This window comes from Neovison vison, chromosome X (assembly GCF_020171115.1).
Source record: "Neovison vison isolate M4711 chromosome X, ASM_NN_V1, whole genome shotgun sequence".
In the NCBI taxonomy this organism is placed as follows: Eukaryota; Metazoa; Chordata; class Mammalia; order Carnivora; family Mustelidae; genus Neogale; species Neogale vison.
Genome location: NC_058105.1, coordinates 68,374,382 through 68,398,614, shown reverse-complemented (window position 1 = coordinate 68,398,614; position 24,233 = coordinate 68,374,382). Strand labels below are relative to the sequence as shown.

Below are 24,233 nucleotides of genomic sequence, written 5' to 3'. Positions count from 1 at the left end.
TATCTTTATCTTCTTTATCCATTCACTTTTTTAAAAAGATTTTATTTATTTATTTGGCAGGCAGAGATCACAAGTAGGCAGAGAGGCAGGTGGGCCGGGGGGGGGTAGGGGAAGCAGACTCCTTGCTGAGCAGAGAGCCAGGTGTGGGTCTTGATCCCAGGACCCTGGGATCATGACCTGAGCCGAAGGCATAGGCTTAACCCACTGAGCCACCCAGCTGCCCCATCCATTCACTTACTGATAGACATTTGGGCTTCTTCCATAATTTGGCTACTGTAAATAATGCTGCTATAAATGTCGGGGTGCATGTGTCCCTTCGAATTAGTGTTTTTATATTTTTTTGAGTAAGTACCTAGTGGTGTGATTACTGGATTGTAAGGTAGTTCTATTTTTGTTTTTTTCAGGAATCTCTATACTGTTTTCCCATAGTGGTTGCACCAGTTTGCATTCACATCAAGAGTGCAAAGTTTTTCTCCACATCCTTGCCAACACCTGTTGTTTCTTGTGGTTTTGATTTTAGCCATTCTGACAGGTGTGAGGTGGTATCTCACTGTAGGTTTGATTTGCATGTCCCTGATGATGAGTGCTGTTGAGCATCTTTTCATGTGTCTGCTGGCCATCTGTATGTTTTCTTTGGAGAAATGTGTGTTCATGTCTTCTCTCCATTTTAAAATTCAATTATTTATTTTTTGGGTGTTGAGATGTTCTATGTTTTCTAATGAAATTTCTTGTTTTTCCTTGGCCCATAAAAATATCCAAGTTGTGGGTATCTCTGGGCAATCTTCTGTCTGTTCATTCTACTTCAAATTTCCTCTGCAGTAAGTCATCTGTTAGAGGAACGTGACTTTCCCTTGTCTCCTATTGTGACTGTTAATCTGACGGGAAGGGACCTGGTATATAAACTAAGAGCTACTACATTCTATACTCTGGATGGAGTTTTTTGGGGGGTACTCAGGAGGGAAAACACCTGAGTTGCTAGATATGTCCTTCTGAAACAAAAGGGGGACAGGAGAAAGTTATAGTTTCATTTGATGTTGGAAAAACACTCTGAATTATAGGAATTAATTCATCTTTAGGAATTAGGATTTAGGAATTTAGAAATCCTAATTAGAGAATTGGAAAGACAGAGCATAATTTTTTTAAAAGGCCTTGCACCTATGAAAAAGAAAGGACAACTAATGAATAATTGAATGCTCCATCAAAAACTAATAATATGTTGGATAACTGAACATAATAAAAATAAAAAATAAAGATAGAAAGGACAATTCAACATGAAAGTTCAATTTATTATAGATTTGTATAAGATTTGAGAAAAAGTAGTCATTCCTCTGACACTTGTTATTCCCAACCATGCTAGTATCTTAATTTCTATACCTGCATCAGCTAAATATTTTTCTGTAATAGACTTATCTTTAGATTTCTTTTCTTATTTTCAGCTGAAGAATGAAGGTTCCCCTTTGTGTTTACCTATGGAGGCTTTCTTATAGCAATGGATGTCAGCAGTTGACCCTTGGACAACACAGATTTGAACTGTGTCCATTCACTTATGCACAAACTTTTTTTTGATGCAGTACACTACTGTAAATGTGTTTTTTCTTCCTTATGATTTTTTTTAAGATTTTATTTTTTATTTATTTGAGAGAGAGAGACAGTGAGAGAGAGAATGAGCGAGGAGAAGGTCAGAGAGCGAAGCAGACTCCCCATGGAGCTGGGAGCCTGATGTGGGACTCGATCCCGGGACTCCAGGATCACGCCCTGAGCCGGAGGCAGTCGTTTAACCAACTGCGCCACCCAGGCGTCCCTCTTCCTTATGATTTTTGATAACATTTTATTTAACCTACCTTCCTTTATTGTAAGAATACATTATATAAAATATATATAACATATGAAATATGTGTTTATCAACTGTTTATGTTATTGATAAGGCTTTTGGTCAAGAGTAGATTATTAGTAGTGAAGTTATACAGGAGCCAAAAGTTGTATGTGGATTTTTGACTGCATGGGGGTGTTTGAATCCATAAACCATGCCTTGTTCAAGGGTCAACTGTATATATTCTAGACATCTATTCAAGAACTTGAAAAACTTTCCCTGACTTAGTAGCCCATGCTAGTTCAATGTGTGGATGATTTATTGGTAACTACTAAGACTTGGCATGCCTGTAAAGAAGATACTTTGGATTCCTTAATACTTTTAGCACTGAAGAACACAATACCTCTTTAGATAAATTCAAACTGAAGTCATTTAATATGGGTTAACAGGCAGCAGATAGTTCCATCTTAAAGTCAGCCCATTTACAAATGAAGCAAACTATTCTGAAAAAACAAAAAACAAAAAACAACTCCACTAATTTTAGGGGTGGGTTAGGTACTACAGGCATTGTGTCTCTTCCTTTTCTGAAAAGACTAATCGTATCATTGAGCTGTCACACAATGCAGTGCTAGACCCTTTACTGTGGTTCAAAGAAGCTAGAGAAGTCTTTCGTTTTTTTAAAGATTTTATTTATTTACTTGAGAGAGAGAGAGAGAGAGGGAAGGAGCACATAAGCAGGGGGAGCGACAGGCAGAGGGAGTGGCGGGCACAGGGAAAGGGAGTGGCAAGCAGAGGGAGAGGGAGTGGCAGGTAGAGGGAGAGGGAGTAGCAGGCGCCTTGTTGAGCAGGGAGCCCTTTGCAGGGCTCTATCCCAGGACCCTGAGATTATGACCTGAACAGAAGATAGACGCTTAACTGACTGAGTCACCCAAGTGCTCCAGAGAAGTATTTTTTCTTTTTCTTTTTAAATTTTTAAAAAATTTTTTTCTTTAAGGATTTTTAAATTAAAGTAAAATTAACATATAGTGCTTTATCAGTTTCAGGGGTGCCATATAATGATTCAACAATTCTATACGTTTCTTAGTACTTATTAAGATAAGTATACTCTTTTTAAAAAGTTTTTATTTAGTTAACATACAGCATAATATTAGTTTCAGGTGTACAATTTAGTGATTCAACACTTCTATACATTACCTGTGAGAAATCTTTTAAAAGCTTAAAGCAACTGCTATTTCTCAGCCAGGATTAAGAGTTCCTAATTTTGACAAAATATTCCATCTTTTCTATTATGAAAACAAGGGAGATGCCAATGGTGTACTTTCTTTAAAACGAGGCTCTGGTTATAGGGTTATTGTTTACTGTTCTATTATTGGATTTGGAGATGCCAGGATATTTTTAAGCCTTATCACACTTGGTCTTCTAGTTGAAAAGACTCAGTTTTGACTCTGGAACAACTAATTTACTTACATGCATCTCATGCTGCTACTGCTATTTTATAAGTTCATAAGACATAACGCCTGTCACAGTGCTATGGAAATAGCTATGGAAAAACTTTATTGTCTAACCCTAATGTTATTCTAGTAAAGTGTAACCTTTTGAGCCCAACTACTCTATTGCCAGATCCTGACCAAATACCTGAATATCATTCTCTTACAGTTGTAGTAGATACTCAACCTTGGTCTGATATTCTTGTTCCTAATACTGAATATTGTTCACCAATTTATCTTGTGTGAGAGACACACAGAGAAGTTTTTAGAAAAGTGTCATATGTAGTAGTCAGTCCTCATTAACTTCTTGAGGCTTATCTTCTTCCAAAATGATCAGCCCATGAAGTAGAATTCATGTTTCTTGTATGAAATTTTAAATTAGCCATAGATCTTAAAGTAAATTTCAATCTTCAAGTAAATAATCTATACTGATAGTAAATATACGTTTGGTGTCTATCATGCTATGAGACAAATGTGGAACATTAGAGGGAACTTTCTAGCATCCATGGGAACTAAGGTATCACATGAAAAAATATAATTGCTGATTTATTAGTGTCATCCCAATTTCTCCAACAGATTCCTTAAATTAAAAAAAAAAAAAGAGGCTGCCTAGATATATAGAATGTACGTGTCAAGGAGCAAGCCCTCCCTAACAGAGGCTGGAATTAAGCAACTGGCTGCCATTGTATAAGGTAGGATGATGGAATCTCTACTAAAGGATCCTGCACAATTTGTGCAGATGGTTGCAGTGACTTTCAGAGGAGGCTTTAGGCCTTTCAGAGGAGGCTTTGGACCTTGGTCTAGATTTATACCTTATTAATGTGGATTTTTATGGCTTACAAAGCAACCTACACTATGGTAGGCTTTATAAAGGCCCATACCAACTATCAGTGGAAAATGTTAGCTAAGGCTAAACATCTCCTCCACAAGTTGATGGTGTTGAAGTGGGCTTATCAGGTAATACATGGTGTGTGGCATGATGGCTTGGCAAATTCAGAGGAAATTGAATTGAATCCTGAATCCACCTAGTTGTTTCTCAGGAGGGCTCCTAACAAATGTAAGTCTTCTTCACTGACAGTGATGGTTAATGCTAAAATGTTAAAGAGGAAATAGATGCCCTGGATATAATAGTTTGTCTTCATGGAAGACAAACTCAGAGTCAAGTATTGACTCTTAATTCTACCAATAATACCCCATTGGATCCAAATCAAAATTACTGTCAGCAGGAAGTCTGCCTCCCTCATGGGCCAAATGAACCACCTATAATCAGGCCCCTATTTCAACATGAAACCTGACATAAACAAGGGAAACCTGAGATGAACAAGGGAGATTATACTACACCTTAGGTGATGAGAGGATCCTAAATTGAGTGATCATCTTTGGTAAATCAGTGCAACGATTATAATACTAGAGTCAGATTAAAACCCATCACAGGTTTTCTCTTTGGATTCATCTTTACCTTCCATACTGGCTCTTAATCTCTGCCAGTGACAGGGATCTGATTCTACATTCAGGGATCTAGTGGTCACAGAAGTTCCACCTGGCAGAAAATTATACTTCTGTTACATTAACTGTGGTTTGTTTTCCAAAAAAAGCAACACTGACTGGCTCTGTTGGACATGGGTATCAAAATCTCCCTAATCCCAGAAAGCACTCGTGTTTTAAAGGGACCCCCTCACCCAGAGGTGACCAGCTTGGGAGGAGGATTAAAGGGGGGATTAGTTGCTTAACTATTAAAATTGGCTCAGTTATTGCTAAAAGATTCTTCTGTCCTACTTATTCCTCATCCTTCCAATACCACTCTTTTCCCCATTATTAGACTGGACATCTCCAGTCAGCAGGTAACCAACCTCATGGAACAAGCCTAAAGCTTTTATGCTATTGGTGGGTGTCACCCAGTAGAAAGCAGTTAATCTTTCCCTACTGGTATGAGTGGTAAATGTGCCACAGTACCAACTAAGGCAAGGGACTGAAGGATTATGGTTTCTCATAGCTGACTTAGTTAAAGAAGGGGTACTGATCCTTACCACATTTTAGTTTTCTAATATTAGTTGTTAAAAGCTACAACTAATGAGTAGTGGGTAACTATAGACTATGAAGTGTTAACAAAGATATTCCCTTTATTAGGGCGCCTCTACCAGATATTATTGCCTTAATGAATGACATTTGAAACAACATGGGTAAATTGTTTACAGTTATAGATTCTGCTGACATTCTTTTTAAAAGCATTATTATTTTTTTAATTTAAATTTTGTTAGCTAACATACAGTGCAATATTGGTTTCTGGAGTAGAATTCAGTGATTCAACACTTACATACTAGGCCCAATGCTCATTACAACAAGTGTCCTCTTTAATACCCATCACCCATCTAGACTATCCCCCTAACCTCCCTCCATCAACCCTCAGTTTGTTATTTATTATTAAGAGTCACTTATGGCTCATTTCCCTCTCTCCTTTTTTTTTCTTTCCCCCTTCCCATATGTTCCTCTGTTTTCTTTCTTAAATTCCACATATGAATGAGATCATATAGCATGATACATTCTAGCTCCATCCACATCATTGCAAATGTCAAGATTTCATTATTTTTGATAAGCATTGGGGTGTGTGTATCCCTTCAGATCTGTATTATTTTATCCTTTGGGTAAATACCTAGTAGTTCTGTTGACATGTTCTATTCTGTAAAAATTTCACAGGGAATTAACCACAATTCACCTTCACCTTTGAGGGTCAATAATATATCTTTTCCAGGTTGCCTATAGGGTATTTAAATAGTCCTGAAAATAAACACCATATTTGCAGTTAGGACCCAATTGTTCGACTCACTCTTACACTAGAAACTCAACTTTGGCATTGTTTCAATAACATCCTTCTCATTTGACCTGGCTATGACTCTGTCTTAGGTCATCACAACTGTGAGGAAACATATCACTGAGAGGGAATGGACAATTGCCCCACATAAGAACCAAGGCCTATCAGTCTGTCACATTTTAAGGCTATATTTAGAATTTATAAGAGGAACAGTTACAAATCTGGTAAAAGATAAGAATCTAGCACTTCAACCTCCCACATTGGTAAAGGAAGACCAACATTTGGTAGGGATGTTTGGATTTTGGTGCCAACACAGTCTATACCTCCAGGGCTTGTCCCTCCATATTATATAAGTTTTTTTTTTTTAACTTTTCAATGAAGACATGAAAAACAACAGGCACTAGATAAAATAAAAGAGGCTATTAGTTTCATATTTCTATTAATGCTTTGAGGACAGGACTTAATGAGAAGTTTTGGCCACTGCAAATTTACTTCCTGGAGCCTCTGGACCAAATGAACAATTAAATGACTATGCATTCGCTTTTGGTATGAGCAGCTCTCAGACTTAGCCCCAAAGCATTTACCAGTAGAGAGGCAACCCCTGGTAACATACTAGGCACTTAGTAAAACTGAAGCCCTTACTGGAGCAGGGCCAATTACTCTATGGATCGAGATGCCTATTATACCCTGAGCAAAGAAAAAGCTCCCTGTAAAGTTTAATTAGGCCTCCTTATTAAAATGGAAATGGCATCTAAATGATCAAGATGCTGGAGTGCCACAACTCCATGAGGAATTAGCATATACTCTGCCATTGAGGTTAACTTGCCAAAGCCCCCAGAAATGCCTCCTCCTCTTACTTAATGGGGACTGGTGGGAGGACAGCCAATATTCTCAAAATGAGAAAAACAGCGGTCTGTCTTTACCATTGAAGTGAGCCTGGGGTATAAGGCAGCAAGACAATGGACAGCCACAGCCTATGACCTCTGTTCAAACACTCCAATTTCCATAAGGAAGGTAGAAGGCTGAGTTGCATGCAATACTTCTATTAATAAAGCTTGCCTTTGACAAACATTTTCCTAAGGTTCTATTTTCACAGGCTCCTAATGGGTTAAATACTTGATCTGAACTTCAGCAAAATCATAGCTGGAAAATACATTTGGGCTAAAGAGATATGGGGAAAATTTGCCACATTTGCTACCATTCTGCCCATCTGGGCATAACATACCTCAGTTCATGCCAAACAAGACAACATAGGAGGCACAATACAACACACAAATTGATGAACTAACCAGGCCTCTAAAATAGGTAAGCCTCTTAAAAGATGGACAGTCCCCAGAACTCTAAGATTAGCCACCCTATGCCTTCTATTGGTGTGCACTCAAGAGGTCAGTGGATTTGGGTATCATGGGGTTATGAAAATAGATTGTTAATAGAGGAATTGACCCAGTAATAGTGGTATTGACTCAATATCACAGGGTATGCACATACTACAGAAGAGATGCAGTTACACAAATCCACTAAAGACTATACCAGATGCCAAAAATCTAAACACTGGAAAAATTTACAGAGAAGGGCCACATCAGAACTAACAAATCAACTTCACTGGGCTTTTCTCTATAACAGTAGGAGTCATCAAATATGCCTTAACAATGGTAGATATCTACATAGGCCTTTTATTGGCTAACCCATGTAAGGCACTAACCTTTTCTAGTGTTACTTAGAGGTTAATGGAACTTTGGGAGCACTACAAAGTTACACAGTCAGACCAACACTCGCACTTCATTACAAAGGGAATGCAACAATGGCCATCACAAAATAACGTTGCTTGGGCTTTTCACCTACCCTATTTTTTAAAAAGATTATTTATTTATTTATTTGACAGACAGAGATCACAAGTAGGCAGAGAGGAAGGCAGAGAGAGAGTCCAAATAATTGGACTAGTGCCACCAAGGAAATAGAGCCATAGAACCTCTTTGCTGAGCAGAGAGCCCGATGTGGGGCTCAATCCCAGGACCCTGGGATCATGACCCGAGCTGAAGGCAGAGGCTTTAACCCACTGAGCTACCCAGGCGCCCCTTCACCTACCCTATTGTCCTATGGCAGCAGATATCACAGAAAAACATGATGGGCTTTTATTTTTTATTATTTTCTGAAGATTTTATTTATCTCTTATACCGTTGGTGGGAAGGAAAGCTGGCATAGTCACTCTGGAAAACAGTATGGAGGCTCCTCAAGATGTTAAAAATAGGGCTACCTTACGACCCAGCAACTGCACTACTGGATATTTAAATACAACAAAGTTACAAATGTAGTGATCTGAAGGGGCACCTGCACCCCAATGTTCATAGTAGCAATGTCCACAATAGCCAAACTGTGAAAAGAGCCATGATGCCCTTCAACAGATGAATGGATAAAGAAGATGTGATACATATATGCAATGGAATATTGTTAAACCACCAGAAAAGATGAATACCCACCATTTGCATTGACATGGATGGAACAGGAGGGGTTTATGCTAAGTGAAATAAGTCAAGCAGAGAAAGACAATTATCGTATGGTTTCAGTCATATGTGGAACATAAGGAATAGTCTGGAGGACCATAGGGGAAGGGAGGGAAAATTGAAGGGGAGAAATCAGAAAGGGAGATGAACCATGAGAGACTTTGGACTCTGGGAAACAAACTGTGGGTTTCAGAGGGGAGGGGAGATCGGGGGATGGGTTAAATAGGTGATGGGTATTGAGGAGGGCACATATTGTGAAGAGAACTGGATGTTACATGCAACTAATGAATCAGTGAATACTACATCAAAAACTAATAATGAACTATACAGTGGCTGACTGAACATAATAAAAATATTTATTTGTGAGAGAGAGAAAGAGATTGAGAAAGTGAGTGCACAAGTTGGGGGTGGGGAGAGGCAGAGGGAGAGGGAGAAGCAGACTCCCAACTGAATGGGGCTCCTTCCTAAGACCCTGGGATCATGACCTGAGCTGAAGGCAACTGTTTAACCAAGCCACCCGGGTGCCCTCATAATGGGCTTTTAAAACAAGGACCATAGAGAGAATCTGGAGGACAATGGTCCCCTAAATGGTCAAAATACTGTTCATAGTCCTGATTATATTAAACCCACCCCACATGGCATAACTAAGACATATTTAAATTCACAACAAATAAGAAGGCCACCAACAGAGATGCTGCAACATCTGCTGTTTTATGTAAGCACAATGGATGCAGCACAATTATCCATTTTCATAGATGTGGTAACCCTGACATTATGGCCTACAGCAAAATAGCACCCACCTGATACTTTAAACTTTCCTTCCTCCCTCAAAGAAAATCCAGAGTCTAGATGTTTCTCTCTCAGTCCTGATAAGGACTTGATGTGGACTACTGACTCCGGAATTATTCTCAGCCTATATCTGCTCATCATCCAGTGTAAGTGGAGCAAACAACTTACCAGTATCTGGAGAGAGTAAGGCATGCTAGTCTGTCACCCATATACTTTGCTCTATTAAAGGGACTATGGAACAAATCTGCTTCTGACACCCAGCAGGTGGAACTAATTGCCCTGGATAATATACAGGGGACAATCAGATTCACTATTCCTGGCTGTGAATGGCCTATGACTTTAACCCCGACTCTTTTGTTGTGCCCTTCCATTACTTGAGAAGTTCCAAACCTCACCAGTTTGCTTACACACCCACTGGTGGATCACCTTAACACGTCATGTGCATACCACAGGGAAACATGCAACCCTGGTCAGACTGAGGACAATGAGAATGACTTTGTTGGTTATTCAGATTGATCAATCCTACTAACATGACCACAGACATTAACACTGAGACTACTACTGTATTTTCTATCTCTACTGCTGCTGGCAACAACCCTCCCAGCTAAGCCAGACTCTATAATATTGCTGGTGACTCATAGGTGCCTTCTAAGCCTTGTGAACCAATTTTAACTTCAAATCAAATGAAATCTACTATTATTAACTAGTGCCACCAAGGAAATAGAACCATATATCACTATATATCAAGTGTCATTTAAAGAATTCCTAGATATAGTGTGTACCCAATATTACAACTAAGATGCTCATAATTGTGCAATTAAATAAAATGCAATCCAGAACCAATATCAACAAATCCCATGGGATTACAGAGATTAAAATTATAGTTTTTACTAATCTCTGGGATGATGATAAATATAAACTCCATTAACAATATATACCCTTACAACAATTGATTTCTTTTTTTATTAATCATAATGATCTCCTCCTCCAAAACAATCCCCACTAATTGAGGTGGAAAGAAATTGGCATCTTACCAAGAACCTTCTTTGTGGTAGTTAATTTAAGTGTCAATTTGTCTAGATCACAGTGTCCAGATATTTGCTCAAACATTATTTTGCATGTTTCTGTGCAGGTGTATTTTTTTTAAAAGATCATTTATTTATTTATTTGACAGACAGAGATCACAAGTAGGCAGAGAGGCAGGCAGAGAGAGAGGAGAAGCAGGCTCCCTGCTGAGCAGAGAGCCCAACGCGGGGCTCAATCCCAGGACCCTAGGATCATGACCTGAGCTGAAGGCCGAGGCTTTAACCCACTGAGCCACCCAGGTGCCCCTGTGCAGGTGTATTTTTGAGAAGAGATTGACATTTAAATTATTGGATTTAGGTAAAGCAGATTACCCTCCTTAATGTGGGTGGGCCATATCCAATTAGTTGCAGGCCTTAATACAACAAAGACCAACCTCCCATGAGCAAGAAAGAATTCCACTAGCAGACGGTCTTTGGACTCAAACTGCAACTGTTTTCTGAGTCTTAGATTTTGGATTTGCCAAACCTCCACAATTAAGTGAATTAATTCTACCCCCCCCCAAGATTTTATTTATTTATTTATTCATTTATTTATTTATGAAAGGAGCAGAGGGAGAGGGACAAGCAGACTCTGTGCTGAGTGCAGAACCCAAGGTGGAGCTCGATTCCATGACCCTGAGATCATGATGAGCTGAAATTACAAGTCCTGCTCTTGAACAACTGAGCCACCCAGGTGTCCCTGAACCAATTCTTTAAAAATAAATTTCCCTCTCTCTCTCTCTTCACACACCTACAGATACACATGCACACATGCACACAGACACACAGACACACACACACACACACACACACACACACACACACACCTTATAGGTTCTGTTTCTCTGTAGAACTCTGTTAAACCCTCCCTGTCCCCACTAATCAATATATACAAGGAAGGTAATGCATACCACATATTTTTTGAGCCAAGATATGTCTAAAGATCAGAGAATATACCAGTTTGAAAATTATTCTCTAACCTAACCTCTTAAAAGGCAAGTGCAGTTGTATATAATATTCAGTGGAAGTGGGTTTCTACCATTGCAATACTGGCTACTCATAGTAAACATCATAGCCATTGAATGTGAAATCAATTTTTATTAAAAAAAATTGTCCTCTCCAACTCCCAATGTCCTCCACGTTATTCCTTATGCTCTACAAGCAAGTGAATTGGGGAAATCCGAGGGGGAGATGAACCATGAGAGACTGTGAACTCTGAGAAACAAACTGAAGGTTTTAGAGGGGAGGAGGGTGGGAAGTTGGGTGAGCCTGGTGGTGGGTATCAAGGAGGGCACTCATTGCATGGAGCAGTAGGTGTGGTGCATAAATCATGAATCTTGGAACACTGAAAAAAATAAAATTAAATCTAAAAAAAATAAATAAAAAAGATTTTCAATGAGCTAACATTTTAAAATATTTCATATTGCCACTGTAGTATGAGAAAATGTCAGACATCATCATATTCTCCTCTGAGAACAAAATAGGGTAAAATATGTATTTTAAATACATGAGAGAGAATTTGTCTCTTTTCCAACCCCAAAAGTAGAATTCTAGTAAATTCTAACTTAGACATACTTCAAAAAATTTTAAAAATATATTTGATGTCATAGAGAAGTCTAACCTCTCCTTGAATGTGAGTATTTTTTTACCCAAATTGATAACTACTTGTTTATAGCTGTTACAAAATTTTCCATACCCACCAAAACCATCATCAGTAAAGACTTGGGAAATATTTGAGGAAAATTGTCACCCAATATTAATCCTTTGGAACCTCCTTTAAAAACATAAACACCTCCTCTTATAGCAGATAGAGATGATAATGAGAAGCCCAATAGTGAAACTAAACTGTAGGTTACCAAGGAAAAATGTTCATAAGAGCCATCTTGTTTCTGTAAGTGGTAGCATGGTTATAGCTGGTGTTTCTTTTTTTTTTTTTTTCCCAATTTATTTATTTTCAGAAAAACAGTATTCATTATTTTTTCACCACATCCAGTGCTCCATGCAAGCTGTGCCCTCTATAATACCCACCACCTGGTACCCCAACCTCCCACCCCCCCGCCACTTCAAACCCCTCAGACTGTTTTTCAGAGTCCATAGTCTCTCATGGTTCACCTCCCCTTCCAATTTACCCAAATTCCCTACTACTCTCTAACGCCCCTTGTCCTCCATGCTATTGGTTATGCTCCACAAATGAGTGAAACCATATGATAATTGACTCTCTCTGCTTGACTGATTTCACTCAGCATAATCTCTTCCAGTCCCGTCCATGTTGCTACAAAAGTTGGATATTCGTCCTTTCTGATGGAGGCATAATACTCCATAGTGTATATGGACCACATCTTCCTTATCCATTCATCCGTTGAAGGGCATCTTGGTTCTTTCCATAGTTTGGCGACTGTGGCCATTGCTGCTATAAACATTGGGGTACAGATGGCCCTTCTTTTCACGACATCTGTATCTTTGGGGTAAATACCCAGGAGTGCAATTGCAGGGTCGTAGGGAAGCTCTATTTTTAATTTCTTGAGGAATCTCCACACTGTTCTCCAAAGAGGCTGCACCAACTTGCATTCCCACCAACAGTGTAAGAGGGTTCCCCTTTCTCCACATCCTCTCCAACACATGTTGTTTCCTGTTTTGTTAATTTTGGCCATTCTAACTGGTGTAAGGTGATATCTCAATGTGGTTTTAATTTGAATCTCCCTGAGGGCTAATGATGATGAGCATTTTTTCATGTGTCTGATAGCCATTTGTATTTCTTGATTGGAGAAGTGTCTGTTCATATCTTCTGCCCATTTTTTGATGTGTTTGTCTGTTTCGTGTGGGTTGAGTTTGAGGAGTTCATTATAGATCCTGGATATCAACCTTTTGTCTGTACTGTCATTTGCAAATATCTTCTCCCATTCCGTGGGTTGCCTCTTTGTTTTTTTGACTGTTTCCTTTGCTGTGCAGAAGCTTTTGATTTTGATGAAGTCCCAGAAGTTTATTTTCACTTTTGTTTCCTTTGCCTTTGGAGACGTATCTTGAAAGAAGTTGCTGTGGCTGATATCGAAGAGATTACTGCCTATATTCTCCTCTAAGATTCTGATAGATTCCTGTCTCACGTTGAGGTCTTTTATCCATTTTGAGTTGATCTTTGTGTACGGTGTAAGAGAATGGTCGAGTTTCATTCTTCTACATATAGCTGTCCAGTTTTCCCAGCACCATTTATTGAAGAGACTGTCTTTTTTCCACTGTATATTTTTTCCTGTTTTGTTGAAGATTAATTGACCATAGAGTTGAGGGTCCATATCTGGGCTCTCTACTCTGTTCCACTGGTCTATGTGTCTGTTTTTATGCCAGTACCATGCTGTCTTGGTGATCACAGCTTTGTAATAAAGCTTGAAATCAGGTAAGGTGATGCCGCCAGCTTTATTTTTGTTTTTCAACGTTTCCTTAGCGATTCGGGGTCTCTTCTGATTCCATACAAATTTTAGGATTATTTGCTCCAGCTCTTTGAAGAATGCCGGTGGAATTTTGATCGGAATGGCATTAAAAGTATAGATTGCTCTAGGCAGTATAGACATTTTAACGATGTTTATTCTTCCGATCCAAGAGCATGGAATGGTCTTCCATCTTTTTGTGTCTTCTTCAATTTCTTTCATGAGTGTTCTATAGTTCCTCAAGTATAGATCCTTTACCTCTTTAGTTAGGTTTATTCCCAGGTATCTTATGGTTCTTGGTGCTATAGTAAATGGAATCGATTCTCTAATTTCCCTTTCTGTATTTTCCTTGTTAGTGTATAAGAAAGCCACTGATTTCTGCACATTGACTTTGTATCCTGCCACGCTGCTGAATTGCTGTATGAGTTCTAGTAGTTTGGGGGTGGAGTCTTTTGGGTTTTCCATATAAAGAATCATGTCATCTGCGAAGAGAGAGAGTTTGACTTCTTCATTACCAATTTGGATACCTTTTATTTCTCTCTGTTGTCTGATTGCTGTTGCTAGGACTTCTAATACTATGTTGAACAAGAGTGGTGAAAGTGGGCATCCTTGTCTTGTTCCTGATCTCAACGGGAAGGCTGCAAGCTTTTTCCCATTGAGGATGATATTTGCTGTGGGTCTTTCATAGATAGATTTGATGAGGTTCAGGAATGTTCCCTCTATCCCTATACTTTGAAGCGTTTTAATCAGGAACGGATGTTGGATTTTGTCAAATGCTTTTTCTGCATCAATTGAGAGGACCATGTGGTTCTTCTCTCTTCTCCTATTAATTTGTTGTATCACATTGATTGATTTACGAATGTTGAACCATCCTTGTAGCCCAGGGATGAATCCCACCTGATCATGGTGGATAATCTTTTTAATGTGTTGTTGGATCCTGTTGGCTAGGATCTTGTTGAGAATCTTAGCATCCATATTCATCAGTGATATTGGTCTGAAATTCTCCTTTTTGGTATGGTCCTTGCCTGGTTTGGGGATCAGGGTAATGCTGGCTTCATAGAACGAGTCTGGAAGTTTTCCTTCTGCTTCAATTTTTTGAAACAGCTTCAGGAGAATAGGTGTTATTTCTTCTTGGAAGGTTTGGTAGAATTCCCCAGGGAATCCGTCAGGTCCTGGGCTCTTGTTTTTTGGGAGATTTTTGATCACTGCTTCAATCTCGTTATTAGATATCGGTCTATTCAGGTTGTCGATTTCTTCCTGGTTCAATTTTGGTAGTTTATATTTTTCCAGGAATGCATCCATTTCATCAAGGTTGCTAAGCTTATTGGCATATAACTGTTCGTAGTAACTTCTGATGATTGTTTCTACTTCCTTGGTGTTAGTTGTGATCTCTCCCCTTTCATTCATAATTTTATGAATTTGGGATTTCTCTCTTTTCTTTTGGATTAGTGTAGCCAGTGGCTTATCGATCTTATTGATTCTTTCAAAAAACCAGCTTCTAGTTTCATTGATACGTTCTACTGTATCTCTGGTTTCTCCCTCATTGATCTCAGCTCTAATCTTGATGATTTCCCTTCTTATGTGTGGAGTTGGTTTGATTTGTTGTTGATCCTCCAGTTCTTTAAGGTGTAGAGACAGCTGGTGTGTTCTGGATTTTTCAATTTTTTTGAGCAAGGCTTGGATGGCTATATATTTTCCCCTTAGGACCGCCTTTGCTGTATCCCATAGGTTTTGGACCGAAGTGTCTTCATTCTCATTGGTTTCCATGAATTGTTTCAGTTCTTCTTTGATCTCCTGGTTGATCCAAGCATTCTTAAGCAAGGTGGTCTTTAGCTTCCAGGTGTTTGAGTTCCTTCGGAACTTTTCCTTGTGATTGAGCTCCAGTTTCAAAGCATTGTGATCTGAGAATATGCAGGGAATAATCTCAGTCTTTTGGTATCGGCTGAGTCCTGATTTGTGACCCAGTATGTGGTCTATTCTGGAGAAGGTTCCGTGTGCACTTGAGAAGAATGAGTATTCTGCTGTTTTAGGGTGGAATGTTCTGTATATATCTATGAGGTCCATCTGGTCCAATGTGTCGTTCAATGCTCTTGTTTCTTTATTGATTTTCTGCTTCGATGATCTGTCTAATTCTGAAAGAGGCGTGTTAAGATCACCTACGATTAGTGTATTCATATCAATATGACTCTTTATCTTGATTAACAGTTTTCTTAAGTAATTGGCTGCTCCCATATTGGGAGCATAGATATTTACAATTGTTAGATCATCTTGGTGGATAGTCCCTTTAAGGATTATGTAGTGTCCTTCTGTATCTCTGACTACAGTCTTTAGTTTAAAGTCTAATTTATCTGATATGAGAATCGCTACCCCAGCCTTCTTTTGAGGCCCATTGGCATGAAAGATGCTTCTCCATCCCTTCACTTTCAGTCTACGTGTATCTTTAGGTTCAAAATGGGTCTCTTGTAGACAGCATATGGATGGGTCCTGTCGTTTTATCCAATCTGCAACCCTGTGCTGTTTTATGGGTGCATTGAGGCCATTCACATTGAGAGTGATTATTGATAGATACGTTTTTATTGACATCGAGTTACCTTTGAAGTCTTTCTTTCTGTAGACTGTCTCTATATTTCTGTTCAATGCTATTCTTGGGATTTTTCCTCTTTTATAGAACCCCCCTTAATATTTCCTGCAGTATCGGCTTGGTGGTTGCATAGTCTTTTAAGTCTTGCCGGTCTTGGAAACTCTTTATCTCTCCATCCATTTTGAATGTCAGTCTTGCTGGATAAAGTATTCTTGGCTGCATGTTCTTCTCATTTAGTGCCCTGAATATATCTTGCCAGCCTCTTCTGGCTTGCCAGGTCTCTGTGGACAGGTCTGACGTTATTCTGATGGGCTTCCCTCTGTAAGTAAGGAGCCTCTTTGCCCTGGCAGCTTTCAAGAGATTATACCTACAATTATAATTTCTCAATTTGACTATCAGGTGTCGTGATGTTTTTTTGGAGTGTATAATCTTGGGTGGAGACCGTTCAGCCTCTAGTACATGAACGCTGGTTTCATTCGCGAGATTCGGAAAGTTTTCATGAAGGACTTGTTCCACGACATCTTCTAGACTTCTTTCTTTCTCCTCCCCTTCAGGAATTCCAATAATTCTGACGTTGGAACGCTTCATGGCATCACTTATTTCCCTAATTCTGCTTTCGTGGGATCTAAGCTGTTTGTTCCAGGCTTCCTCCTGATCCTTTCTCTCTATCTGTTTGTCTTCCAGATCACTAATTCTATCTTCTGTCTCAGTTACCCTAGCTTTGAGAGAGTTTAGATTGGATTGGAACTCATTGAGAGCATTGTGGACCTCCTCCCTGGTAGCTTTAAGCTCCGCCCTAACATTGTGAACATCCTGTCTGGTCGCTTTCAGTTCGGCTCTAATCAACTCTGTTTGGTCATCCATGGCTTTCTCCAACCTAGCTATTGCCTGGATAATTGTTAGCCTGAATTCTCTTTCCGACATATTGTCTATGTTGATAGCCGTTAGCTCTGTTGCGGAAGGTCCATCCTCTGTATTTTTCTTCTGTTGGGCATTCCTCCTCCTAGTCATTTTGGTGGGAGAAGACTGAACAGATGTAGCTGGATGTATCAACTCTGGTGCAGTCAAGGTGCACCCTGGAACACTTCCTGATCTCCGTCTCAGAAGCCTCAGTCTGGGTGCAGAAGCTGAATAAATTCCCCCTTGGATGCTGGCAGTGCAGGTTCCAAGTTAAAGACCCTGGGGGCGCAGGATCTTTTGCTCGTCCCCAAAGCCAAGGCAGTGGCGGCTGTCTGGGAGCTCCTGACCGCCAGAGAGGTTCCAAGCAGCGATCGCACACTGAGATTTTGCCGCTGGCCGGGGCTGGGAGTGCCCTGCTTGCGCGCACCTCTTTTCAGAGGCGGCTGTGGGTCGGGCGCGTGTCTGGGGCACTGAGAACGGGGCGCTGGTCCGTAAGCCGCAGGCTGGGCTTTTGCGCGCCTCTGTCCGGGGAAGAGTTTCGCGGGCGCGAGGCTTAGACTTTGAAACAATGGCCCGGGTCAAGAAGCGCCCCAGGGCCTTAGAAACCCAGGAGAGCTGGAGCGACGTGCACGCGCATCTCAAGCTTTGTGGTAGGGCTAGCGCGCGTTCTGCAGACCGGCTCCCATCCCCTCACAGGAGCCGGAACCCCGCGCTCTGGGGCACGCTGGCGGCTTAGGGACCAGGAGCCGGTTTCTCCGCCGCACTCTCTCTGCCTCCGCGCCGGGGAGGCCGTCTGGGACTGGGGACTCAAGCCCCTGTCCCTAGCCGCCCCGATTCCCACAGTTTGCCCCCGCGATCCTTTGCTCTTTTGGAGTGCTTTCAACCAGTCTCCGAGTTAATGCTGGTCCCCAGACGCAGGGCACTCTCGCTCGTATCGGGGTATTACTTTTGCACCGGTCGCCTCTGGTGGCTCCCTCCCCCTTTTGTTTATCTTCCGATATCAGTCCGCTGTTCCCATTCCGCTTTACCTGCTCACTGGCGTCTTCTGCCCCTGTAGAGATCCAGACGTGTATAATTCTGATCTCAGGCTGATTTCATGGGTGATCAGAGTTCTTTGGTAGGTAATCAGCTCACTTTGGGGTACCAGCTGAAAAGACGCCTCTTCCTAGTACCCCGCCATCTTGTCCCCCCCTATAGCTGGTGTTTCTAAGCACCTTCTTCTATTACCCATTCCATATGCCCTTTTCCCTTTGTTGATCGTAATTCTTTGCCTGGTGAAAGATTTATTCCTGAAGGGTCTGGGTCATTAGTAGTCCTGCCTGAATTGGGTTGTAGTTTTGCATTGACTTTAACCATAGGATATGGTTTTACTAAGAAGCTTTCTAAGGGATATCCATAAAAAGGGCCATTTTATCTATATGGTTATTAAATCTGCCTTGGCTGGGGTTACCTTTTGATTTGCATTACATGGGGCATAGTGTCTTATATTCTTTACCCATTCAGAGAGGTCTATCCACATAACAGTTCTGACTTTTTGTCACCAATTTTCCAATCATGTTTCTTCCAAGTCTTCGACTATGTGATTAAACCATTGACCATGTCCCATGAATATATGGATTTGTGGTATTTGAACTACATTCTCATGTAACTTACTTGTGTATTCAGTGCATGGTTGATCCCAATCTTGTATATACTGTTTCTTTTGATAATGTGATGCTGCTGAACATGGCCAAATTTATGGCTTGGTGGGGCAGTTAATAATGGGAAGCTTAGATTGCATGGTTACTTGGTGGCCTGTGGTTAAGTATCCTATCTCTACTAAGGCCCAGTGGAAAGCCAAAATCTGTTTCTCAAAAGGAAAGTTTTCACAGAAAATGTTAGGGTATTCCGCTAAAATCCCAAGGGCCAACAATGCTGTTCAGCTCTAGGCACTTCCCCAAATCTCCAACCTGCCCCTGACACTTCAAGCACCGTCAGATTAATTGGCTTATATGGCTCAAGTAACAAACAGCTTTCACGGCATCCTGAATCTGTTGTAGAGCCTTCTCTTATTCTAGACCCACCCAAAGTTATCAGCTTTTCAGATTACTTAGTAAGTGGGTTAGAGTTGCTTTCAATTTCAATTCATGTTGCTTTCAATTCTAAAGCGGTCCATTAGGCATTGTTCCTCTTTTTTGGGATGCAGTAGGAGCCAGATACAATAACTTATGCTTTGCCTTAGAAATGGTATCTCAATATGTTCTGTATCACTAAATACCTAAAAATTTTACTGAGGTGTAAATCCCCTGAATTTTTGTCAGATTCATTTTTCACTCTCTGATGTGTCTTACCAATATGTCTAGAGTAGTTGCTACTTCTTGCTCACCAGATCCTATCAGCATAAGGTCATCAATGTAATGAACTAGTGTGATGTCTCGTGGAAGGGAAATGTGATCAAGTTCACTGTAGACTAAAATATAATATAGAGCTGGAGAATTAATATGCTCCTGACTTAAGACGGTGAAGATGTATTGTTTGCCTTGTCAGTGAAAAGCAAACTACTTCTGGTTGTAGTCACTAACACCCATCAAGAAGAAAGCATTTGCTAGATCAATAGCTACATACCAGGTACCAGACAATGTGTTAATTGCCCAAGCAACAAAACCACATCTGGAATGGTAGGTGCAATTGGAATCATCATCTGGTTAACTTCACAATAATTCTCTGTCACTTTCCAAGTTCCATCTGTTTTCTGCACAAGCTAAATAAGTAAGGTGAATGAGGAAGTGGAAGTTATGGGAATCACCACCCCTGCATCTTTGAAGTCCTTGATGGTGCTACTAATTTTGCCATCTCTCCAGGAATGTGGTATTGTTGTTGGTTTACTATTTTCTTAGGTGGAGGCGTTTCTAGTAGCTTCTACTTGGCCTTTCCTTCTATAATAGCACTCAATCCACAACCAAGGAACCAATATGTGGATTCTTTTGGTCACTGAGTATTTTTATTCCAATTATACATTCTGGAATAGAGAAGTAACTGTAACATGGGTTTGAAAACCCACTGGACCCACTGTGAGATGAACCCAAGCTGAAAACTACATTGATTACCTGGTACCCATAAGCTCCTGCTCTGATTTGTGGGCCACAATGATGGTTCAGGTCTCCTTAAATTAGTACCAGTTCAGAGACACTGTCCAGTAATCCTCCAAATGTTTGATTACTTTTTCCCCAATTCATAATCACCTGGTCAATGGCTATAGGTTCTTTTAAGGAAGGTTGGGAGAAAACTTAACAATAATTTTTTTTTTTTGCAGTATAGCAGGGTCCTTCCTTAAAATTATATGCCTCTCATCATTCAAAGGGTTCTGGGTCTGTCAATTGACTCAAGTCTGGGAATTGACTGAAAGACAATGAGTCTCCATTTTGGTGATTCAAGTTAGACATTGTTCACTCAAATTAGAACTCTCCTACCTATACAGATCAAGCAAGAGTTTAGTAGATTTCTCATCTATTTCTTTTACAGGGATGTGGTAATCAACTAAAAAATGCCAAAGGTCTCTACAAATTAGACTATTCTGATAAATGCTTCCACTCTACTCTCTATTACAGCAATCAAACTCACCTTGTCTTTGGTAAGTAAGTCTCACTATTTGGCTCCTGCAATTCTGGGATCCAATTATCCTCATTGCATTTAAATATTCCAGTTTGTTTTCAGAAGTTCACTTTATAACTTTTGAACTACAGGAGACTGACCACAGAGTTCTTCAAGGATGCTAGGATTACCCTTACAAATTTATTTCTCACAGTCATGGTGAAAAGTAGATTCTCCAGGGTAGGTGAACAGATTTTAAATGATAAATTCACTCTAACATTCTAATCTTCCTTTGGATCTATATCTTGATAGTATAACAGGGCCATTGTATATCCCTGGCTAGCTAGCTAGCTAGCTAGCTATATTCCCCCATTCCTTATCCCATACATTTCTTAACCATACTTTTTTCCTGGATTTTACCCCATTCATGATTTTCCCAGGCACTTTTTTTTTCTACTAGCAGAAAAGAAATCTTGGGTTGTATGGTGGGATGTGAGGATACAATGTCCATCTCCAGTCCTTGTCTCCAAGCACCAACTGTGGAATTTCACTGGTCAAGTGCTCAGAGGATTGGTGTCTATGACCAAGCCTTTTCTTTTTCTATGATAAACTTCCTTTTAGTGGCTTGTCTGAAACACACACTTTGGTGGGGGGAACAAAAGCCATTTTTCTCAACCAATAGACTATAGTTAGTACAGTGAAATTACAGTTTACACCGAGGTTTTAAATGGGTTTAAACATTTTAGGGAAAATTACATACATACGAAATGTTAGGTAAAATTACATACAGCCAAAATTATCCCTGAAAGTCATTTGTAAATGCTCCATGTGAAGGAACTACATAATGTCTATCAATAAGGCCAGCATTCGAACTGATCCCTATTTCTTCAATTGAGCACCAGATTAAGTAGCTGGCTTATGTTTAGGGTCCCCATTGAATGAAAAATACGTGTTTAAACACTAGAACACACTCTCACACTGTGAGAAGCACACAGAAACTGAGATCACCTAAGTGAAGAGCAAATTCAAGTCTCTCAACTCTCATTCACTCAAAGACTTAGATTCACTGAGTGGAATAGTAGAAGGATTCACCCCATTATTCATATTATTTCCTACATGTGTATATGATGTGACCCCCACAACCCAGAGGAGGTCACATGCCCCCAAATGGGAGTGTTTGGAGATAAAGTCAGAAAATGCCTCTCAAACTGAAATTATCAAGAATTAACAGAAGAGGGCCCAGCAGAGTGGAAGTCACTCTGTGAGGCAGTGGTGATGGCAGTGGTGAGAGGATGAACAACAAGTTCAGTGCACTGAAAGATAATGACAGTGGGGACCATGATCTCAATGAAGTAAACAACACAGAGAAGGAAAAAACATAAAGAGACAGGAGTCAGGGCAGCAGTAAGATGAAGGCTGTTGCCCCTGGACCAGCAGAGCATCTCCTGCAGTACAGCAATACTTTCTGATATGCCAGAAGAACCCAGGATGTCTCACCAGCTCACAGAGTTGTGAATAAAATATCAAACAGATTGGCACCCTTTGCCTTTGAAGAGCAGTTCTGGAGGTTTTACAGTCACATGGTAGGTCCTGGGGACCTGAAAGGCCACAAGGACTTTCATTTCTTCAAAGAAGGAAATAAATCTATTTGGGAAGATGATGCAAAAAAAATGGTGGCAAGTGGATTATTTGGTTCCAGAAAGGCTTGGCATCTCATTGCTGTAAGAATCTTATCCTGGACATGCTGGAGGAACAGTTCATGGTTTAGGAGGAGATCTGTGGGGTTGCGGTCTCTGTCCAGTTTCAGAAGGACATTATTTCAATATGGAGTAAGACTGCCAATGACCAAGCAACCACAGTCCAAATCCAGGAAATGATTTGGCGAGCGCTTAACCTACCTCCCAACACCATTATGGAGTACAAAACCCACACTGGCAGCATCGAAATGTCAGGCAGGCTGGGCCCCCAAAGGGTCCTTTTTCAAAACCTCTGTAAGCTACAGTTGAATGTGCCATGACCTTCTCCCTCTCTGGATGGCACCATCATTGAAGCTGGCAACATCAGAGTGTCTTGTTTTGTTGGTGTGCTGCCTGGAAGATCCCTCTGCCTGGTGTGCTGTCCTGGACAAGAGGAATTTTTCTTTAAAGATTTATTTATTTATTTGAGAGAGAGAGAGAAAGAACATGCACAATCATGAGGGGCAAAAGGAAAAGGAGAGAGAACCTTAAGCAGATTCAATGCTGAGCATGGAGCTCAAGGCAGAGCTCGATCTCACGACCTTGATATCACAACCTGAGTGGAAGCCAAGTGCTTAACCAACTGTACCACCCAGGTGCCCTGCATTTTATATTTTAAGAACAGGCTGACAAGAAGCAGCTACAACAGCTGAGATTACTTAATAAATGATGCTAACCTAGAAAAAAAAATAACAAGAGAGGAAGATTGGCAAAACGTAGAAAACTTGGAGAGTGTGTGTGCTTATAATATTTGAGGGCTTCCCACATTTCCATAAAGTATACTACATATCTTCTAAACATAATCAAGGATACCAGGAGCCTTACAAGTTCAATTAGGCTTATTCTAAAGTAGAAATTACTTCAGAATGGGATTCATTGGGGGTGGAGTGGGTTGTCTTGGATTCAACTGTAACAAGACTGAGGTAATTGTTGTGTTGTCATAACAAAAGGGAAGTTCACATATTATCTTCAAAAAGTAGTAACCAAATTCAAGAATTTGTCAGTGTCAGTGTCAGTTAGCTCCATATAGGGAGGAGAGTTCTGTACGAGGCAGACCCAAATCTTGGTTCTTATTAAGATATATTCCACTATGGAGTGGCTCCTTTGTGTCTTTGAAGGAACTATCTGCAAAGATTAGTCTGTCTCTTTTGCTCAGAGTCCCATTGCATCCAGCCTCTTCTGATTACAATAATAGCTAACATTTTTAAAATAATGATTTCTATGTGACAGGCCTAATCACATTTTTATTTGACTCAACACACTGAAGAGGCTTCTAGTCGTTTTATTTCACTACTTGAATTTTCTCTTGTGTTTGGATCTGTCTTCTTCACTCTTAGGGGACTAAAAGCTGAGAGAAGTTTCTAAGGAAATAGAGCCTTTTATAGTTTGTTTCAGATGTATATTCTCTGGTTCTGTAATAAAACTGCTTCACCATACCTAGTAATAAATCTAACCAAAGAGGTGAAAGACCTGTACTCTGAAAACTATAAAACACTAATGAAGGAAATTGAAGATGATGCAAAGAAGTGGAAACACATTCCATACTCATGGATTGAAAGAACAAATA

At 40.2% G+C, this 24,233-nt stretch overlaps 1 pseudogene; it reads left to right on the top strand.

Moving 5' to 3' along the window:
- Window positions 1-22,222: 22,222 nt before the first annotated feature.
- On the top strand, window positions 22,223-22,947 carry LOC122897114 (annotated as a pseudogene).
- Window positions 22,948-24,233: the final 1,286 nt, after the last annotated feature.